The 7,686-nt window shown below is 46.1% G+C and overlaps 1 pseudogene across 1 annotated transcript; it reads left to right on the top strand.

Annotated features, from left to right (window-relative positions):
- Positions 1–2,938: 2,938 nt before the first annotated feature.
- On the top strand, positions 2,939–6,385 carry LOC147991834 (uncharacterized; annotated as a pseudogene). Its single transcript, XR_015605156.1, has 2 exons — positions 2,939–4,976; positions 5,087–6,385. The product of XR_015605156.1 is annotated as an uncharacterized LOC147991834 (transcript).
- Positions 6,386–7,686: the final 1,301 nt, after the last annotated feature.

The raw sequence follows: 7,686 nt of genomic DNA, 5'->3' as shown, positions 1-7,686 counted from the left end.
TACGTGCTTAGTAGTGCATTTGACTCATGTACAAGAAAAATGACAAATTATATGGTTGTTCATCTCAAGAAATATAAGTGAATCAACTTGTGGTTGAATTGGTTAGGTGGACAGTGGTATCCCCAACCCACCAGGGCAGGATTTCCGGCGATGCGCTTTCAGTGGGAGGAGACGTTCCCGTTGACGACGAGGCGCCTACGGTGACTTCGTAAATCTCAAGATGATATGCCGGTTCAGTCTCTCGGAGGTGCTCATAGGGGTAGGGTGTGCGTGTGTGCATTCATAGGGGTGAGTGTATGCGCGTGTATATGAGCGCTTGTGTCTGTACTGATGCTAAAAAAAAACATCTCAAGAAATATAAATTTATTTTTTACTTCGGTTTATTCGGTTAACCGTTCGGTTTTTCGGTATATACCATAAAAACCAAGTTCAAATCGGTATGAAAAGTTCATACCATACTGAAATCAGAAACCATAAAAATCATAAAATTGGTTCGGTTCGGTTTATTTTCGGTATGGTTTTTCGGTTCGGTTTTTAAATGCACAGAGTGATCCTGCAGTATGCCGCGGGTATGACGCCTTCTCCCATTCGCGCGGGGTTGTGCCTGCATCGTCGTTAATCACTGTGATGGTCACTCCATCTTGTTTCTTGTGGTGTGTGAGACCTGCGCACTGTGGTATGGATCGCCGCGCTAGTAAGTGGAATATGGAGGGGGTCAATGGAGAAGAGGAGGGGCCATGCCTGCTGGGGGAGGGGTTGCACGACGGGTAGCAGCGAGCTTCTTGGTGGCCCTACAACGGCGCGGGGTGGGGTGTGGAGGGTACGTAGCCATGGCTTGGCGAAGCTGATGTGGATGATCAGAGGAGACTGGCTGGGCACAGCCGGCGGCGGGTTCTATCGAGGCACTGCTGGCGTGCGGCGGCGCCCTCTAGGAGCGGCGTGGTGGCAGGCATCGAGTCGTCTCCCATGCCGGAGCTCGATCCAAGGCGGCGGCAGATAAGAATAGGAGGCCTCGTCCGTTACAGGAAAAAGAAGATCCTAAAAATAAGGATACGGAAGAAGAAACGACCTTTTAGCGCTGGGAGATAGAGAGGGAGAGTTGTGGAAACAAATCTGGTACGACCGGGTCGCACGCAGCCAGACGTGAGACCACAGCGACCGCGTGACATGTGTAACTACGAACCTCAACGCAGTGTTCGCTCGAATTCCAGCCCACCCCGTTTCCCACGCCCCACGCCCCGTTCTTTCAGATCCTAATCAGACCACCTCTCTGTCCACGGCTACTCCAATCATGGTAAGTCTCAAGAGGCATCCCAAACCTCAATGAGGGTTCGGGCTATAACATCGAACTATGTAAATGCTCACTCTCCTAAAGCACAGAGAAAGAATGAAGGATGGTGCAGACCTCCTAAGGGTTTCGTTAAATTGAGCATGGATGCTTCTTTTGATCGTGATCAACTAGGAGGCACAGCAGGTGCTGTTATCCGAGATGACAAAGGAAACTTCATAGTAAGTGGTAACTGAAGGATTCAGTACTGCGCGGATGCCCTGACAGCAGAGGCGGTAGCACTCAGATTTAGTTTATTGTTGGCACAAAAGACGGGCTGCAATCGTCTAATCATCAATTCTGATAATATGGAGGTCATTGACACAATGAAGAACGGAGGACAGTCTGCGGGACCAGCTGCTGCAATTTTTAAGGATTGTTTTTTTATGGCCTGTGATTTTCCTCAAACCAGTTTTGAACATTGTAACAGGGAAGCGAATAAAGTAGCTCATGAGCTTGCTAGATTAGCAAAAGGTTCCATAACTAGGGATTGGATAGAGGAGCCCATGGAAGATCTTGTAACTCTCTTAATAGACGATGTAACAGTTATTTCTAATTAATAAAGTTTCAAGTTTGTTTTTCAAAAAAAAGTTTAGTCGTCAGTACACATGCCACAACAAGCACAACCTCTCTTTCTTGATTCAGTTACCTCTCAGCAGTTGCCAACGATTGAGACTAATAGCCAGCCGTGGATGAGCAGCACACTGTCAGCCTCCCTAGAGAATCCTCTCCGCCCACGGCTACTCCATGTTCCTTCCTTCCTGAAGCCTATCTTGATTGATTCTGCTACTTACACTTGCAGCAGTAATAAAAGGTCCAATGTAAAAAAGAACAAAATATGTGCTAGAGGGAGCAAAGAAAGGGGAAAAAAAGGTACCTTTAATTGTTCTATGTGAATAAGTAGGAAGGTTTCATTTCTATTTCTTATATGTACATACAATGTGCAGGAAAAGGTACAAATTATCCAGGAAAGGAGTCTTTGTTTGTTCCGTCCGCAGTTGGCACTTCGGAATTTGATTTTGCTGGTACTTCAAATCCATCAATACCCATGGCATCTGGAGAGTATCCATCATTTTTAGGCCCACCTATCCAAGGAGAATTTACAAGAAATTGCTTCAAGCTCATGGAGATGGCACAACACCGCCGGCCGCTCGCCAATTGGATTTCAACGATGGTGCTAGTACATTAAGGAGCCGTGACGAGCCGATCGTGCGTTGGTTCATAATGTCTTGTTGGTTCCTCAATGCTAGTTATCTGGGCATGTCAGCTATATGGTTTATGTACTTGGTGTAGCACAAAATTGGAGCTATCCTTTTATTTTGCTACTATGTGCCAGTGTTTCACCTGACAATGGTGAACATATGTTGTCAAACATATATTCTGTTAGCTGGGAACGTTTTGTTCATGCCAAATGGTGCTATTTACTTGCTGCGACATAAACTGAAGCCATCATTTTCTTCTGCTTCCATGTGCTAGTGTTTCATCTAAAGCTATCATCTTCTTCTGCTGCCATGTGCTACTATTTCACCTGACAATGTTGAACAAATTTTGTCAAGCATATGTTCTGTTAGCTGGGAATGTTTTGTTCATGCCAAATGGTGCTATTTACTTGCTGCAAGATAAAACTGAGGCTATCATTTTCTTCTGTAGCTATATGCTTTTGTTCCTAACTGACTTGACCAACACATATTGTCAAACATTTTGGATTTGTCACTTTGGCAAACCTTGACAGATTGTTCATGCCAAACTGTTGACAGCATATTCAAGGCAAATGCAAATGTCCCTGTACATTTATCCTAGAGTTGACAGCAGCACATATACGCTGGAAATGTCACAACTCACAACACATTTATACCAAGAGTGGACAAATTCATTTACAACATAGGCCACATCTTTCGTTCACTGGAAATGTATGTCGCAAGTTCACAACACTAAAAATGTCATTGTACTGTCACGGCTTTCATTCACACACAAATTCGTTTACAACGTAGGCCACATCTTGTATGAGATAAAATTCAGAAGAAAAATATACAGGAGCTGCCTTTGTTCAGTTTTTAAAGTTCAAATCACAAAAAAAAAATGTACATGAACTTGTTCTGCATAGTACGCTGGCGGCACCGTGAGTGTGGAGGACCATCGCCATGAACTGCGGTGGAACAAGGGCAGTGGCGCGGTGTCGCGAGAGCTATGCCACCGAAAAACATTGCAGGTGCCGGCGGGGATAGAGGGCCACGGGCATGAGAGTTTGTGGTCGGCGTCGTGGAGCACGCCGGCGAGCAGCTTCGACGATGCCGTGACCTGGGCCGCCATCGAACACGGCCGTTGCCCACGGGCATGGAGCACGCCGAGCAGAGTAGCACACCGACGGCGATGTGACGAGCAACCCGAGTGGATCACACCGGTGGCTGGAGCCTTTTTTTTTTGTGAGCATCGATTAACGGCGGGGATGTGGCGACCAGCCGGAGTGAGCACACCGGCGGCATGAGTTGGGGGCGTTGGAGAGGTTGGGCATCGATCTGGGCTAGGAATTTGATAACACGCTCGATCTACTCTCCGGTTTGGGATAAGGTTACGCTGTCTGCTTTGAGATTCGTAGTGACACATGTCACGCGGTCGCTATGGTCTCACGTTTGGCTGCGTGCGACCCGGTCGTACCAGATTTTTTTCCGAGAGTTGTTGTTTTGGAAACTGAACGCTGACGTGGCATTTGATGTGGAAATTGTGCATGTAAAGAGAATTGCTAGAAGTGGGGATCAACTTCTTAAGAATGTAAGATGTAAGATTTGCAGCAGATGCAATATAAAAGCAATCTGTACCTTCCCAGCAGGAATTAAGCGTCCTTGCTTGAGGCAATGGTCCAACCAAAGGTCATTGACAACTGCAGCTCCACCCTTTTCTTCCTTGGTGCACCACTCATTATCCTAAATATCATTCAGAAACTTGCTTTAGCATATAATGTGCTACAGGTAAAAAACTGAAACAGGAATAAGAGGTTAACGTCGTATGTTCATACAATCAGATGACTACACCCTGAATCCAACCCAACAAACTTAGATGATTTCGCTCCTCCGCTCTCCAAGGCGAAAGAATAAGAGGTTATACTAACTGAAACTGAACTGGAACTATTCAGTTTATTCAGAGGGGCAGAATAAATCACGATAGTTGGGACAGGAAAGGGTCGAGGATCAGTGGCAAAATATAGACATCGGTTTATTCTCGAATTAAGAACCATGGCCCCCCAATTCTATTGCTGAAAATTAATCAAACACATAGAGGTTTACAGGTTCACGCTATCAATTAGAGCGCTACGAAAATAGAACTTGACGAGCATGACTTGCAGAAGTAGAAATCGAAGTACGACACAACCCGATTTGGAGACGGCAGCAGAAGCAGGCCTGCGCCGCCCCACCGACGACCAACCACAGCGCCCCACTGAGGGTTGCGTTCCTACTAGTTCCGTGCGTCGATCCCGACGACCCTCGATCGGGTCGACGTCCTGATCAACGCGTTCTCGCTCGGCGAGTCTCATTCCCACGATCCTCAACCAGTCGAAGGCGGCGGCGGCGCGCTGAGGTCTTGCAACCGTGTTGCTTTCGGTCCCCGTCTCTATCTCTGATTCAACCACACGGCCGGCTCGGATTCTGCCGAGGTATATATGTGTTTCCCTCTTGTGTTCGGTTGCAAGCAGAGTCGGTTTCTTAATTCGATTTGGATTAGTTAGGCAGACAGGGTCTATATAACTAAAACATGAACCTGCAGATCAGGTCAAAGAAGCCCCCGTCAGATCGATTGCAGATTAGGTCTGCACCTGTTCCAGATCTGTCTTGTTTGTGTTGCCCTATACACCTCGATTGCGACCAAAATTGAGTCTTTAGACCAACTCGGAGGAGCAGATCTTGGGACGAGGGATGTCCAAGCGTCGGCAGGAGCAGGTAAACTACAGGGACCGCGCCGACAAAAAGTTGCGGTCTGTGCAGAGGCAGAAGCACCTCTATCTGGCGCTAGATGACTGGACCAAGGGCTTTGCTATCTACAAGATTGACATCGACACCTTGGACAGCAGCTCCGACCTGGACTTGGAGCCCCCGGTTCTCCGGCTAGTGTCAGCTTCACCTAGTTATCCCATGTACTTCGCTGCCCTGGGCAGCAATATCTTCATGGCGAGCAGCAAACACCCTGGCACCATGGTCTACAACACAGAGACAGCCGGATTGGCGATCGGCCCTCCTCTCCCTGATGGACTGCTCGGAGGCATTAAAATCTTTGTGGCTACTGCCAACATGCAGCTGTATGTGTTGAAGTATAGCTTCAAGGAAATGCGACAGTCATTTGAGGTGATGTCCGCTGTGGGCATCAAGGATCCACATTCTTCAAATCCAAGCACGGACTGGTGCTGGACAAGCGTGCCCTCACCACTGCCATTCAGCAAGGATGGCATCATCAACTCCTACGCCATGCACCCGGATGGACACACCATCTTCATGTCTGCCAGCAGCAGGCGCTATCTGCATCGCACCTTCTCCTTTGACACCAGGTGCCAAGAGTGGAGGTGTCTTGGGGAATGGGCATTGCCTTTCCAAGGACAAGGCTACTTTGACAGTGAGCTGGATGCATGGGGTTGGCCTTCACAAGGATGGGTACATTTGTTCCTGCCAAGTGGCTTCCTGCACCGACAAAGGTACCATGCAACCTGACTGGAAGATGGGCAAGGAGAAACTTTTCCTCAAGCACTCGGGTGCCACCCTCACATACATGGGGAGCACCATGTTTTGCCTTGTTGAGAGTTTGGTACGTGAAGAACTGGAGTTAGATGATGCCTTTGGTGACTGTAATGGCTTCATGCTCTGCATCACCATTTTTGGTGTCAAGTACAATCGTGAGGGAGAGCTGCAAATCACCATCCGCCGCACCACCAAATCCTATCCAGTGTCTAAGCATGTCTCATCATTTTCTCCTGTGGCGTTCTGGTTTTAGCTAGGAACTAGATGACCCGTTGCGCCAATTGCGCAAAGGGCGAGAGCGAGCCAAGTATTCAAACCATGCAAGTAAGAATATTTAGAGACCGAAGATCAAAAGAAGACGTCAATGGTGTGGTCTTTGAGAGAAGATCGGCATCTTTTCTCCCTATTTCAGTTGATTATATAAAAAACTAAATGCAGCCGCTTAGGGACATATTCTTAATAGCATCAAAAGGGAAGCACTAAAGATCCAAAAGCAAGTGCATATCTATTTGTAGTGAAAAGAAAATATCATAATAAGCAAGCAACACTATGCAGTGCAGAAATCATAACCAGAATTGTTCATAACTGAAACAAATGCCAAGTAGTAAAATTAAGCAACAAACATCATTGCCTAATCAATCATCCTTCAATTTTAGTTTTACTCTGCTGGGCTAACACGACCCAATCAGAAAAGAAGAATGGACCTGAAGGCTATAGGAAATGATTCAACATTGAAATATTCGGCATTGGAAGTTGAGTGAAACTAAAATTGGACAACAAAACGCCCCTGTTTCTGCAAGCTCAAAGAAATTTGGCAACCATATTAATACCTCACTTAGTATACACAGAGTTGTCTTTAAAGCACCAAAAGTTTACTTCCCGAATATTTACAGATGATCAAGAACTAACCATTTTAATACTTGTTTGTACTATGCAACCGAACAACCGCACGGGACACTGGACAATCTAATCTATCATGCTACCAAACCATGCCATTTCTTAATTTTCTTAAGAGTTTTAGAGAAGCCTCACCTTTGTTGGTGTTCGACAGCACCATGCCGCCCATGGAGAGCACCGCTACACACATACAGCTTGGCCCCAAAGAAGAATGGCTTTGGACCCTTCTGAGAAGCTTGATTTGAAAACCGAGCAAATCAGTCCTTTTTTTCTACAAATAACCTTAGAAAGATCAAATTTTCCTTTCATGAAGGTATATAGAAGCAGTAAGAAAACAAAAAAGAAAAAGGTTCTTTTATGTGCAAGCCTATGAGGAACACCAAAGCAAACAAAACCCATGAGGTAGTCGTTCAGATTTTTTTCACAAGGCCATTGAGAAACACCGAAGGAAGAAAAGCTATCAGCCAGCATACTCGAAAATCACACACTTTCCCCCTAAAAGAAGAAACCCAATGTCCTAGCTCAACCAGCCGGAGAAGATAAAGCACAAGCAGGAAAACAAATAACCTGACAGAGGCTGATACTCAAGAGGATGGAGCTAATAACAGAGAGCCATTATCTATCAATTAAAGCAAAGGTATACTGCATAAAGGTGTTTGTACAGTAAAGTGACCATGTTGTTGTTAGGAACCAATGGAGAACAACTAAAAGACCGATGGCTTTCTAGTGCAAGAATTAACC

The sequence above is a fragment of the Triticum urartu genome, chromosome 1A, assembly GCF_056163025.1.
Source record: "Triticum urartu cultivar PI428250 chromosome 1A, HENAU_Tu73, whole genome shotgun sequence".
In the NCBI taxonomy this organism is placed as follows: domain Eukaryota; kingdom Viridiplantae; phylum Streptophyta; class Magnoliopsida; order Poales; family Poaceae; genus Triticum; species Triticum urartu.
This window is presented reverse-complemented; position numbering and strand designations above follow the sequence as displayed.